Source organism: Pipra filicauda, unplaced genomic scaffold, assembly GCF_003945595.2.
Source record: "Pipra filicauda isolate LSUMZ 115617 unplaced genomic scaffold, ASM394559v2 scaffold46_size3722508_pilon, whole genome shotgun sequence".
NCBI classification, from domain to species: Eukaryota; Metazoa; Chordata; class Aves; order Passeriformes; family Pipridae; genus Pipra; species Pipra filicauda.
Window position 1 is genome coordinate 1969790 of NW_024104609.1, and position 15517 is coordinate 1985306.

The following is a 15517-nucleotide window of genomic DNA, read 5'->3' on the forward strand; positions in this document are numbered from 1 at the left end:
CACAGGGCCTATGGATGCTCAGCACAAGTTAGCATCACTCTCTGCTAAAACAGAAAAAGTTAAAAAGCTTTATGCTACTTTCATTCTCTGAATCTCTTGGAGTGAGTCTATTTTATCTTCTCTGCCTTTCAGTTTGTATGCTCTTTTGGCAGAAACTGTTGGCCTGATTCTGATCTTATCTGAAGTGTGTAAATCAGAACAAAGCCCAGTGCTTTTGAGTGAAATAGGGGAGCAAACACCCTGGTATGGTGTATGGCATGTGCTGCCAGGAATTCCTTTCGGATTCACAGCAAAAGGGAATTCTTAACTAGGTTCAATTTATACAAAGGGCAGTTTGCTACTACAAAGGGAGTCAAATAAAATAACTCAACACTGAAACAAAAGTGGAGGTAGGGATCACAGTAGCGAGTTTTAAAGGCATTTATTGAAAAGTCTACAGAAGGAAAAACTGAAAAAGCAGCTAAGAGACAGTTCAGAACCAGCATGAAAAGTCTGTATAGACTCTCCTTTTCTGGAACATACTAAGCTGGTAAGACACCTGGTATTTCAACCAAAGTCTAAATATTCTTTCACTTGCTGTTGTAACTGTACTTAAACTCTTGGAAAGGAATGGACAGATGGTGGCATCAGACTGAAAGGAGGGCAACCCTGGCAGTTAAAGTCAGCATAAGTAAAAGCATAATTTTAAGGTGAGTGTTTTTCAATTTTAAGGTTCAGTGTTCTGTCCAGCACTGCTTTAGACATAAGTATGGAAGAGACCACAGAGGATTTTTAAATTGACTAGTGTCACCACAGGATTTAATTTTTAGTTTGGGACTGACACAACTACGTTTCTCTTGATATCTTTGTAATTTGCCTTAGATTTCTAACTGCATATATCCACCGAAATTAGACTTCAGAAAGCCTACCAGAAAGGGACTAGGACCTTTTCATTAGTTCCCTTGCTTTCTCTCTTCTTAAATATTGAAAATAAATTCTTTTTCCATTCACTATGCCTTCTGTTCCTCAACTACCAAACTGAGGATCCTGTCCTACCTACAAATCCAGTCACAGAACTCACTCTTACCTCATAGGCAGCTGGATGAACTCTGCTCTGCTTTGCTGAGAGAGAAGCCCTAAACTACTCAAGGCAAAAGTGCAGACACCAAAACGTTAGGGAAAAAAAAATCAAGTAAACAGTATTGTTTTTCATTTTTATTCTTAAACCTGGACTATGGTTTGCAAAATCCAAGACGTTCCCTTAGTGTTGTTCACCTCTGAAATATTTTACTTTGGAAAGTTGTTGTTGTTTTGTTTTGTTTTTTAAAATGTCATTATTCAAGCGTGTATAATCTGGGATTATTATAGAGGGTTTACTTGAAAAGAATGTTTAATTTCAATGTGATCTAAATGTTACGGTTTTTTTTTTCCTTTTACCTGGCTTATCACCTTATTGTAGTTCCCAAAATATAGAAATCTATTTGTAGTACTCTAGTTCATAAACTTTTATTTTGAAAGTTTTAGATTCTGCAGCCTGTACTTCAAGTCACAGGAACAACACCATCAGTCTTAATTTTTACATCTGCCCAGTTCTCCTCTTGCTGATTTCTCGTTGATTTAATTCTCATCCAGATGAGCAATTGATCCCTTTGTCTGGTCTCTCTGTTCCCCCATGAAAAGAAGTGACTGTACTAATCCCACCCTCCCTGCAGCCCAGCTCCCTGCCTGTGCAAGCAGCACTTCCCTCTCACAGCAATTTGCCTTCACAGGAATTTCTTTCATAACCGAGACTGGTTGCAAGAGAACAGACTGTGGCTCTCCCCTGTGGTTATGGAGCCACTAGTTTTGTTTTGATTTGTTGTTTGGGTTTTTTTTGTGTGTCTGTGTTCTACATATTTGGCCTTGTCAAGTATGTTTACTCTAGAGTAGAAAAAGAGAAGCTGGTCAGAAAACGACATGGAGTTGGGCAGTTGTTGAACTGCTGGTTGTATTATTCCTTAACTGGGTTATCAGCTCACAGTCAGAGAGTTGAACCCGATATTGCTGCTTTAGAGACACAAGGAGAGCTTTTGATTTTAAGTGTATGTCTCCGTATCTAACTATTTCTTTGTGATATTCATCTTGAGATTTGAAGAGGAAGGTTTTCTTTTATAAAGTGTTAGGCTTTGCGCGTGCTCTGCACACTCACCATGGTATGAGCCTCTCCTGTACCAGGGAAGTTCCAGTTCTCACTGCTCCCTGTCAGAGTGCACTAGCATTTCTGCCTTCTTTGCCTCTTTGAAGTGTAGAAGTTAGTAACCCAGAGGAAGCTGCCAGAGACTGGGGGACATCAGAATGGAAAAAATGCTGCTCTGAAAATATCATCTTAATGTTGTGCCCTAGTGTTAAAATTCATGTAAGTAGCTGTCAGTGTGTGCAAACCTGGAGCTAAAGCTGTTTGTGTGCAGTGTAACATAGCAGGGGAGCCTTTTGATTTACTGAGCAGCTTTGTCTAGATCCATAGCTGCTTCTTTGCATGCTTAATATTATCTTTACAGTTCTAAGAACAGATAAGCTGTTCTGACCCTCAACAGGATCATCAGATAGATCTTCTTAGCAGCTATTATACTGATTATTTTTTTAAATAGGAAATGCACTCACAATTCTGCATTAACATTGGGATTATTTTCAAGATACAAACACCCTCAGAAGAGCCTTCAGAGTGAGTAGAGCTATTTTCCAATTTCTTTAACCTAATATCATCAAATATAATCTGGCAATGAGTTTATCTGTTCTGATCATCCTCTCAACATCAGTTATTATCCCTCCCATAGTCTTGGGCTGTCATTGACTGGGTACACTAGAACTCATCTGGAGTGCTTTGTGGGTTATCAGCATTTTGCGTATTTTCTGCATTGCTTTCAAGCTTGGTAAGTGTCCAACAATGATAACTGGATAATTTGTGGTTTTACGAAAACATTTATATGGTTAACACTTCAAGCATGACTAACTTATTTCCAATCACCTGTTCAGTGACTTATGTGAGGAGTCAATTGTCTCATATTCTATAGATAATGATAAATATCTGGATTCTAATCAGCATTGCTGCTGTGCATCTTCTCATGTGTTTCATTCCACGCATGAACCTGAACGCATTAGTGTCCTAGAAATGTTTGTTCTAGATTTGGGACTAGCAAATCAGGCACATTTCTATTCCACGCTGCTTTGGAAGTTGGAGGTTCAGAACTGAAATCTGTCCTCCTTTGTGAAAGGACAATATATCTTATTTTACTGCAAGTCTATCTTTGTTTGGTAATCACATAATAGGATGAGCAAGCACCTTCAAAAAAAGATTGCATGACATAATCATTATTGGTCATTTCGAAAACTCATGATCAGGGTTGTCTAAACTAATAGGTGATATGGATGTTTGTCAGCTTGCCAGCTTCAGCAGACTCATAACAGCAACAGCTTTAGCCAGAGTATTTCTGTCTCTTAAAAGGCCCGGTAGTAACGTGTACATAGTTCCCTACCCTGCACCTTGATTTCAATTTCACATACCAGGATTTCCTTCTGTGATGGAAAAAGCATTAAGCATGATTATCTGAAGAACTGCATATTGGAGTGCTTCATTCACCATATGATTTCACTGTGGCATTCTGCTCCAACACGACATCCCTCTTAGGTAAGTATTTTAGCACCTTGTATGCTTTTATTGAAAGAACAAATCCATTGTTCCAGTCAATGAAGTGAAAAGTTTTTCAGTTGCGTAAATTCTGGGTGTACTCATGCTTTTTGATGACCCAGTTCATTCAGGTATATTAACAGGAGTTAACAGAGGCCCAAGGAGCCATCTGGTTTTTGTCTTGGGTAGTTCTGGTTGGATGTTTTTGCCTGGTAATTGCTCTGGTTGGGATAGCATTTGCTGCTAATTTTTCAATGTAATAATAATGGACAGAACATTATTGCCATCCTTTTATGTGAACCTGTTTGTGGTTTAAATCTATAAAGCTATAGCAGCAATATATGGTTTGTCCAGATCATAAATCAGTTCTTTTGAGAATTCAAGTAGAAATGCCCTACTGATCTGAAATCTGTTGTCAGGAGGTACAGTACTATGGAACATAAACATTACCTCTTCCAAAGCACCACTCTTATTTCATTCAGTCTCCACCACTGGACTCTGGGTTCAATCTGTAAAAACTTGACTCATAGGTAGACTAGAAAAGGAGTAGTCCTTGTGTGTGCATTTGTATGTATGTGTGTATGGAAGGGATGAATGAACTCTCAAAATTGCCCAGTCACAGTTTGCTGACCACTAAAAGGGTTCCTCTTCTTCATCCAACCTATGCTGAACTTTTTACATTCTGGAAAACTCACAAATCAACCTCCTTTACTCTTCAGACCTATGTGTATCTATGATCATCTGAGGACTTGGCCAGATCTTTTCAGGGGAAATTCTGTCATGCTAGAACATTTAATGACTTAATTTAATGTCTCAGTTGTTCCCATTTGCTCTTTTTTTTCTACCAACTGAATTGATTGCTGTTGAATTGCACAGAAACATCTCAAAATCCCTCAGACTTCTGCTTTCCCAGGATCAGGCTCTGAGTTGTGCTGTCTCAGCTCACAGCAATCAGTTGGCAGCTCTTTCAGCTCCAGTTGCCTTCCTGTGAAGTGCACTGCTGAGAAGAAAAGGGAAAGGTTCAAGTTCTATTGGCAAATCCACAATCTCTTGGAATGACTGTTGCTTCTTTTCTACCCTGGTCTTGATCAGCAAGTCCAGATGCATCTGAGTGTGCATAAACTGGTTCCTTGCCTGTTTATCCTGGAAGATGTTACAAGAACTTGAATATGCCAGAGATATAATTTTCCTCAAGTCTTTTGCCAGTTCAAGTGGGGTCTCTTCCTTTCCTCCTGACTCTTACATCTTAGTCATGCTGTGGCCACTTATGCCCTGAGCTGGCTGGTTCAAGCATATCAAGGGCTGGTCCTTGATTGGAACAATTCCATTTTTTGGAGGTGAAAAATTTTTGGACCATCATTGCTGCTAGATGAGACTAAGTGACTGCTGGAAAACCTCCCGCCCTTCTGACCAACTTGTGAGCCATTCATTTGAGTTTGACATTGAATTGAATTGAAAAAATACTAGAGCTTGCACTTTGGCTGAGCAGGAATAGCAACTGGAAATTTCTGTGCTTATACTTCAGACCTCATTGCTCACACCACTAATCTCTTTTTGACCTAAGGGGCTTGCCAATTTTAGCTTGTTTCTTTTAGGATGAGAAGCTGACTATGGAGTGAAGTGCTTCTCTGGAACAAATCTGTTCATCTACAAAGAATATGCACCAAGTCCTCTTCTGAGCACAGCTGGGATTAAATACGGGAGTCACAGATCCAGGCCTTTGTCCACACAGCCCTCTAATCTAAAACTCTTTTTCTTATCTCTTCTCAGATCATATCACCTCTGTTTGCCTTGGATTTCTTCTTACTGCCTTCATTTGTTCTTTCACTGCTTCTTTCATGTGCTCTAAAATGCAGCACAAAAATTCAGTGCAAACCCCACTGTGACTGCATTTTTTAATTGAACCCAATTCAATTTTTGCCTGCAAGGATCATTCCATTCCAGATTTTTTCCGGGACTTCTTTTCTTTCAGCTGTCACTTAACCAAAGGGAAACTAATGGAAATTATTTCACATTCAGGAGAATTACTTGTTTGTTGGTGCCAACCAGAGTATTTTGAAACGAGAATTATCTGTTGATGTTCACTAGAGAAAAGAGACAACAAAGTGAGTCACATTTTTGTGGGCATATCATGGAAGTTTGTGTGTTAACAGAAGCATATCCATTCAGGAATTAACTGTGATTTTAGTCTTACTGTGACAAAAAGTTATAGATGAATGTAAGGGGGTGGAAGTAGTATGAATGCATTGCTTTTGTTTATCTACCAGGAGAGAACTTGCCTCAGAAATGCACACCCATGACACCGAGCTGGAAGTGGTTTACCCTTGACTGTATGTTTCTTGACTGTCTTTGGGGAAGAAGGTGGAGGAGGATGTTCTTGACAGAGGATGCTGTGCCAAAGACTAAGTCCTGCTTTTTTGTATCAGCTGCATTGCAAGTGCAAAGTGAAGATGGGTTTTGGATTTTCAGCTGTAGTGATAACCTCTGAAAAGGGGCAGAAAAGAGAGTCCTATGATTGTTCAGCCCACAAGTTCTGGTCATCTTTAGCTAACTTGCAAACTAATCAAAATGCTTGATCTGTCTTTATTAATAATTTAAAACAATTTGTGATGGTTTCATCCCAGAGAAAATAGCAGATTATACAGAAGTAGTGGCATCAAGAGCACATAGTATATTAAGAAGTATTTTTAAAAGGTTCTACTGGGAAGGAAAGAATCTGCAGAGATACAATCAGGAAAGTTTCTATGGCACAATACAAATGTACCATTTTAGTGGTTATGATTGTATTTCTTTTGACTCCTCAGTGTGAGCAGTGCTTGTCTTTCCCCCAGTGTAGGACTGGAAGCTATCAGGTGGCATCTTTGTATCTGACCAAACACAGAGCGTCTCACATTCAAATATTAAATTTTTATTTCATCATATATAACTGGGCCCATTATAAATGTTTTTCCTGGAGAGCTGATAGGAAAGCCAAAATTCTGCTCATGGCAATTTGGAAGTGTTGAGGCCCTTACTAATTATTAATATAAAAAAAGGGTACTCTAGAAAGGTATATGTTTCATGATCAAAAGAGACAATGAAGGGTCTAACTGTAGAGACAATCAAGAAATAGACTTTTGATCCTCAAATAAAATCAATGGAAGGTGAAAAGTGAAAGAATTCTCAGACAAAATTCCACCTTTTCCAGTTTTGTGCTGACATTATTTTCTAAGTTCTTGACATTTCTCTACCATAAAAATTTTATTTCCATTGAAATGTTTTTGGGTTTTACCCCTCAGAAAGATGATTTTTTTTTCACTAAAAATGTTAATAACAAATTTCAGCCAGTCTCATTTAGTATTTTACATACATAGCTGTGACCTAGGTTGGTCACGTGTTCAGAATACATGATGTTTCTGATGCAACCCTAGAGTTTTCAAGGATGTTAAATTACTCATTCAAAAAAAAAAAAAAAGAAGGAAAATTAAATCTATTTTCTCCCAGGTATTTTGTTGCTACTTAAAAATCGAGAAGCAGCACACACATTACTTGGGAAGAAGGGAATCTTTCAAATAGTTCAGGGTTTGGAATAGGTTTGCCGTGATGTACCGAAGAGGTGCTATCTGAAAATACTATGAATAAAAGTTTTTGATGGTCCCTATGATTATTACTTTTTGTCTGAACTCTTAGTTCCATTTAACTCTCAACACTACTTCCCCCAGACTTTTATGTTCTTGGTAAACATAAAGCCAGTCCTGTTTTGGATAGCAGTGTGCTTCTGGCAGTCATTGTTCTAAAAAATCTGTCAAGTTGGTTGAAAAAAGCCCTTATTTAAATTTAAAATTTGTGGGGCACCTATTAAATGCTTGGTCTGTCCAGTAAGACCAATATACACAACTTTAACCAAGTGCTGCTTGGGATACTTTGAATGAGAATATTCAGATTCCAAATCATAATGAGGCTCATCGTCTTTCACCTTGTCAGTAAAGTGATTTGAATCTACATGAGTAAATAAAAAAAACCTACAAGGCAAATATGTTCAAGAACACAATCCTGTCATCTAGAATTCATGTGTCATCCAAACATCAGAAGTACCCATCCCCCTGCTACTCCTGAGAGACAATTCAGACTTTATCACTATTTCAGACCTTTGTGAAAACAACCATAAATACATGCATTTGGGTGACAATCATAAATATGTGAAATGTAGTGCCTACTTTGAAGTCTGTAGCTCAGTCCCTGGGAAAAAAAAAAGTTACATATAAAGGGTTTGTAGAAATGTAAGAGCAAGAGAAAGAATTTGTGCTGAAAGCAAAATCTCCAACTCCATAAACGTCTGACCATTTAAAACTAGGGGAATCATTGTAAATGTTTCTTATTCCCTAACACATCCATTCTCATACTGGATGATTTCTGTAGCCCTTTATACCCATTGTGGCGAATTGCCAGAAAAAGGCATACTTTAGCTGCTCCTTATTAAGAAAAGCATCTGAGGAAAATTTCTGAGAACTAGAGTTTCAGGTATATTTCTTCTACATATTCATGTTCTTAAAAAAGATTTTTTTGTTGCCACCAGAGGAGCTTCAGCACAAATATCTCCAGGTTTGAAAGCAAGAATGGAAAGGATTGTTTACTGATAATTTGTAAAGTTTTGTATAAATTTTAGAGCATATTTTATGTATAGAGGATGTGCACATCTGCCAGCAGAATAAGGGCTCGTGTCTGAACTGCCAACAGCAATAGACTGCGCATGTATCAGGAGGGGTTTGTCAACTGCTCCCTTCTTTTAATTTGCACGGTTAGTGCTGTGAGGTTTATGCAAGGCAGCTCTCAGGGGAGGGGACTGAAAGTTCTTTGAAGTCCTTTGTGGTGGCTGTCTAATCTGGAGAAGAGGATTACTTTCTTTCTGCCAGAAGCACATGACAGTTTGGTAATTAATGAGCATCATAAAGTTCTCTTTTTCTATTAGATACCCATTAGTAAACCTGGGATGGTTGTCATTTTGGACAAAACCATGCATATCCTCATTTTATCCCAACATCAAAGGGGATCTCCTACTGTCTGATGCTGAATGCTCTAATTGTGTTTGCGTTTGGTGGAGTTGGTGCAGAATGTATCTGAAACAAGCCTTGGCATAAACTGTAGGTCCTGTGATTGGACACACAGCCTGAGCCTTCCCAGAGCTAACAGCTTAAATGAGTGGTGGGTTTCTCTATTATTTTAAACATGCTGCTCTCTTCCTCTTCTGTCTGTCTGTTTATGCTATTTGTTTTCCTTTGAGAATACAGAAATTAACATACTTTCCACATCCATATCATGCTGGAAAAAGGAAAGCACTTTGTTGGGCTATTTCCCTTTCCCCTTTTGATATAGTATTACAAAAAGTCTTTCTTTAGGATTTAAGAGCATTTCAGGTATTAAAGCTCTCTTGGGTTGTCTTTTTCACATTATTCTGAAAGTACAGAATGGTTTCCTGCTCTTTATATTTGGCTCTTTTATACTGAAACAGTTGAAAAGTCCTAGTCTGTGGACTTTTTCTTTTTGAGAAAATGTCACCCTTTCTTCCAAAGGTTCCAGTTTCTGAATGCAGTGTAGTTTCTTCAACTGCATTTAATCTCCTTTAGAAATAAGAAGAATGGCTAAGCAGCCCATTTTATATATTCTGAATTTAAGATTTTTTTGAAGGTCAGATGTTCATCCTACACTCAAAATTTGTGCCAAATACAGGCAGCAAAAACTCAAGGATGCAGGAGCCTTTTCTATACATGAGGTTGGACCAGAAAGCTCCACTGTAATGAAATGTGATGGAGGATGTATATTCCTAAAGAGGAATATACATACTTAAGATTCCTTTTAGGTTTTTTTCCTCTTATATTATTTTATCTTTTTAATAGGATTATGTCTGTACTATTTGGAGTATCTGATGGGCACAGAGTTCTTGTTCAGGGTTAGTCTGGATGCTGTATGTTGTGACTGTTAACTCAGTATTAGCAAACAAAATATTATTAATTTTTGCATCTCATTGGTGAAAAAGCCCTGGTGTTCTAACAAAGCAACTGTAAAAATCTTCAGTATAAAAATAAACAAAATAAAGCTAGCTGGCTTTAGCTGGCCAAAGTGTTTAGCATAATCAGAGGCACCTTGCAGTTTGGGTGGAAGGAAAACTGGAAAAAATAAGATATTCTTCCTTTATAGTAGAGCTGGAATAGACAGACTGAAATGCTTATGAAATGAAAGTGTACCTTCCTCACTAAAATTCCCGGAAAGGTGAATTTAGGTAAATAAAGAATCAGATTAAACAGAATTGGAAACTATTTTTTAAGATGATATGTTAAATCTTTAAAATAAGATAAAATAATAAATATAATTATTATATTTGTTATATCTAAGGCCTAAATTTTCAGTCATGATTTCTGAGTCATCTTTACCCTTAAGAGATGAAAGGGATGAGTAATACTATTGAAGATACAAAAACACGTGTAAACATAATCCCTGTATTCTCTCATGTTTCAAATTGGAACTGGTCAGAAAATTTATTGTGGGACAGCTCTTCACTGTAAAATGGCAAGCCATATAAATGCTTCACTTTTGACGATTTTCTATGTATTAAAATATTGGAGCAGAATATTTTATTTTTGGAATAGAACATTTTTACCTTGTAAAGTAGCTTTTTAAGCCCACTGCTTAAAATTAAGACAAACTGTTTTGTAATAGAAAAAACCTAAAAATCAGAAAAATCAGTTTCAACCCAAAAAGAACATGAAAAAATTATGAAAATGCAAAGTGTTTTTTCCTCTTTTAGAACAATAAAAACTTTGTGAAATTTCCTACAAAGCAGAAAAGTTACTTTCTGCACAGCTCAGATCCCAGCTGTAAGCTTGACAAAGGCTTGGACCATTGTAGCAGTTTTTGAACTCTTATATTTGCTTGTAATATTTACTTCCCATTCATTTACTTTAAATGAATGCAGGTAGTCACATCTGGATTCTTTTAATTGCTAAAGTGAAAACTATGGGTGTCTGGGGTATTATGTGGTCCTTGCAAAATCAGTCTCCTGCCAGTTTGTACACAAAAGACTTCTGAAGTTTGTACATTGAGTTTGTAATAGAGTCTAGACACAACCTCCAGGTGTGTTCCACAGTGTAGACTCCAGCAACCCATGTCAATGTGGAGTTGGGCTGGAAAAGCCAAAGCCCACTTGGACTCAAGTCGAGCAAGGAATGAGAGGAGCAACAAGAAGGGCTTCTGCAAGTTTATCAGCAGGTAAAAATGTGGATCTGCTACAAAATGAGCTCTTTGACAAATGGGCTTTTTGACAAAAGACACAGAGAAGGCCAGGGTACTCAGTGAACTCCTCGGTTCCTTCTCTACTGGTAAGACCAACCTTCAGCAATCCCAGGTTCCTGAGTCCCATGAGAAAGTCTGAAGCAATGAAGACTTGCCTTCAGTGGAATAATGTCAGGTTCCCTCAGTGGAATAATATCAGCTTAGGAAGTGTTTAAAGAAGCTGGATGTACACAAGTGTGTGGGAACTGAGGGGATGCACTCACGAGGGAGCTGGTTGATGTCATTGTGACATCTCAATTCTCCTTGAAAGGTCATGGCTATTGGGGGAGGTTTCTGAGGACTGAAGCAAAGCAAATGTGACACGTAACTTCATGGAGGGCAAAAAGGAGAATCTGAGAATTATAGGCCAGTCAGCTTCACCTTGATCTCAGGGAAGGCAATGGAGAAAATTCTCCTGGAAGCTATTTCCAAACATGCTAAGGACAGAAGGTGACTGGGAGTGCTTAGCATTGATTATGAAGTGGGGAAATAATCCCTGGGAAACCTGGTAGCCTTCTATAATGAAATGTGGATGTTGCAGTGGATGTTGTTTATCTTGACTTTAGTAAAACTTTTGATACTATCTAACATAGTAACATCCTTGCTGACTAACTGATGAAGTGTGGTCTAGATGAGTGGACAGGAACTGAACTGAAACCTGGCTGAACTGCTGGGTTCAGAGTCTTGTGATCAGTAGCATGAAGTCCATCTGGAGGCAACAGCAGTGCTGTCCCCACAGAACCAATACAGGAGCCAAATAGTGTTAAAACTCTTTGTCAGTGACCAGGAGGAGGCTATGTAATCTTTTAGGTTGTTAGTCCTGTTTGACCTGATTTAAGGCTGATAAATTTAAACTCCTTAACTGTTTCCCAGGGGGCCATAATTCTGAGTACGTTTCCATTGTGTGAAAGATGAGCTATTAAAATATGAGACTTTATAGTAAAGAGAATATAGAATTTATAAACAAAAGTTCCATTATCCGTCTCATTGGTTTGTGCTACAGAAAAGAATTTGTGGAGAACCATAGGGTATTCAACAATAATCCAACAGCGGGGAAGAGCTGAAGTATATTCTCTTTCCATGGAGATTTATGCTGATTTGTAGAATTTTAAATCCAGTTTTATTAATGCCTTCCCACTCTCAGTAGGAAATACTCAGAACATACAAGGAAACTGTCTTATGAAACAAGATTTTATTTTAATAATGTGGATATTATTGTACAGCTACTCAGACATAAAGAGAATGAATTGTACCTCATGGGTCTCTTGAAATCAGTATGAAGCCTCCAGACCAGCTCAGTGGCTTAGCTGAACTCAGTGTAAGAATTTTCTTCCTCTCTTCCATGGCGACAATACTAATTGAACTTCAATTGGTCTGAAACACTCATGATCCACTTTATGTTTTTGTGAGAGGTAGATTATGAATTGCTGAACCAGGGCAATGATCTCTAACGGTGACCAAAAGCAGATGCCTGGGGAAGAATATAATAGGGTTAATATATCCTGATACTTCCACTCAATCATCTCAGTCTCTCACAAGTTGTTATTCAGGGAATTCTTGAGTTTGAAATGGCTTCTATGTATTTAGAAAGTGTCAGTGGATTTCCCTTATGTTGGTTTGCCCATGTTTTCTCGAGCTTATTGTGTAAGGTAGGGTACTCCCACTCTTTAGCTGGTTAGGAATATCAGAGGACTAGAAGTTTGCGCAGTTCTTTCCTGTGTTTTCTCGGCTTGAGGTTGATGGGAGTGGCTGGGCTGGTCATGGACAGGATCTGTCTGCACAAGAAGGCTGATTAGAGCAGAACTCAAGACCAGAGCAGTTAGAAACTTTTCATGATGACATTCTTGCTCCTTGCAGAAACAGAAAATACCCCTTGAAACATTCCACAACAGCCACAACTATACATACGGAAATTGGCTTAACACATTAACCATCTTAACTGTCTTAACTTTACACATTGACTGTCTTCTGTATGGTGACAAAGGTGTGATCTCTCAGGCTTTTGTACATGCTGACTTCAGCCTTGCTCAGCTTAGTAGCAATTGGTTCCTTCTGATCTCCTAAATATTTTGCAGTACATATCATCAGGAGAATTATTTTTGTGTTAAAAAAAAAAAAAATCATCGTTCCCTTCAAGACCAGAGGGAAAAGGAACCTTAAAGTCTTACTCCATGTGCAAAATGGAATGCATCTCACCCAACTTTAGCTACCTTCAATATCTCCACTTGATCTAGTTACCTAGTCTCCAGTATAGCCAAGTAAGGGGAATAGCCTGTTCATCTGACCTATTTTAAATGTCTATATTAAGGGGAGACAAATCATATTCTCATAGGTACTTTTAGAAGATGATTCACCTCAACTTCATAAAGACATATGAAATAGGTCACATGAATCACCCGTTTCTCTCCATTGACTGTAGAGGGAGATGAATTCTACCTAGTATATTTTCAGGAGTTTGTTTGTATGTTTTAAAATCTACATTTGGTTGAATAAATAATAGACTATTTCTGATCTATTACTGTGTGGAGGCAGTATTAGCCTCAGTGATCCAGTTCACAGTCCTGTATCTGCCTCACAATATTGAAGAGTCTTATAGGGAAGGATTCTCTTAAGACATTGCAAGAAGCTTCCACGAGTGAGGGCAGTAGGTAATGCTGTGAGGAAGTACAAGGTGTGTGGTTAATATGCCTGAGGTCTTTCACTTGCCTGACCTTTGGCTGACGGAAGAGAGGCAAAAGGCAAAGCCTGCTAGGATGCACCCTGCCTTTGCAGGATGCTGGCAGAAATGCTGCCCTGGTCGGACGTGGTCTGGCACCAGTTCAAAACCACCATGGCAAAGTTATGAATGCCAGGAGAAGAATTGAGGGCTTGTTAGTTTTATGCAAATTGCAGAATTCCTGTAGCTTCTGTCATGTATTTGAAAATACACAATGCAAAAGGACACAGAGTGTGGAATAGAGCAGCAAAGTGGATCTCCATGGGTTATCTTCATTCAAACTAGTGCAGCCTGTCTGAATGCAATGATTATGTCATTAATGCCATAAGAAAATGTTGCTGTTGTACAGTGAAGAGACCAGCACACAGATTAATGTGTAATGGACTAGGCAGATGCAAAGTCTTGTAACACTGACAGTTAATGGTAAAAGAAAAGCTGAAAAGTATAAACTAAATGTTGAAAGGGTTTACTTGGTTGTTTCATATCTGACCATCTGCCAGAAGTTTCCTTGTAAAATTGAAGAAGTCTTTGGTTTTAAGCTCATTTGAGATAGTGTCTTATCTGCATAAGCCAGTGTTGTGGTTCCGTTGGATGCATCTTGTAAGAAAAAAATAAGTGAATTTTGACAACAAAGCTGTTTTTCACAGTGAAGTTTAGAGCATATATGTAAACAGCAAAGATACTTTAGAGCAAGGTGTTTGTGCTGTGCTGGTTGCCTCAATATAGTTGAACTGCATTAGTGGTTTCTGCTTTTCTTGCAAGGAATTCAGTGCACACGGGGTTCTGTCTGTGTCTCATCACCTGGAGTGTGTGTGTGCTGTGCTGGGCAGTGCTAACACACTCTTCACTTCTGCTCTGTGCCTCCACCTCCCTGGGTCTATGCCAGAAACAGGTCTATTGCTGATTCAACAGCTTTGGTAAGCTGCACAAATACGGAGCACTGAGCCAGGACCACACTTTCTGTGCCCCCTGCATGCAGTTACTGAGAATCTGTAGTCAACAGTTGGGATCTTTCTTGTCCTAGCCTTGTGTAATTCATTCCCAGGACTGTCTGTGGGCTACAGGCAGCCAGGATCTGCTCGGTGCCACAGAGCAGAAGCACACACAGTGAAATGGAGAAGGTCTGCTCTCTGTGCCTCTGCTCCTCACCTCTATCACCTGCTGCATCACAGGCTTTGCATCAACACCACTCCTTTGTGTGCACAGCATACCTGTGGGGAATATCAGTAGTAAGCAAAAATTCCACGTGAAAACAGCTTGAAAATAAACCTGAATGGTTATTCTGCTCTATCTCAATGTTCAAAAGAAGACATTCTTTTACAGCTGAGTTTATTTTAGAATGACAAAATACTTGTGGCAAGTTACTGGTGCCAGATTTGTACAGTAAAATGGTGGTCTAGGCACAGCTTTTAGAGTAAAGTTTTCTTTCCCAGTATGATATGGTTATGAGTGTTTTTGAAAACACTTTGGAATTGTTGTAATTCGTACACAGCTTAAAAGGTAGTTTTACTAACATTTTTCATCCTTTTCAGATACCTACTAAGTTCAACACTTCTTACACTTACTTATTTGTAAGCACGGCACCAACCCTGTTTACTATAGCAACAGAACTTCAATAAACTTTATGCTTATTTTAAAAAAAACAAGCAAAACTAACATAGAAGGGCTGTGCTGAACCAACACACATTGAATTCAAGCCTTTCACATTTCATGAGAGTTTTGCAAATGCTATCATATTGAAAATCATGCCTGAGTGGCTGTCAAACTCTGTAGTTTCAAATCTGTTGGTTCCAGAGGTGGAGCCTAAACACAAAACATAGGTGCAGATCCTGATTGTTACATTTTCTTTCCAA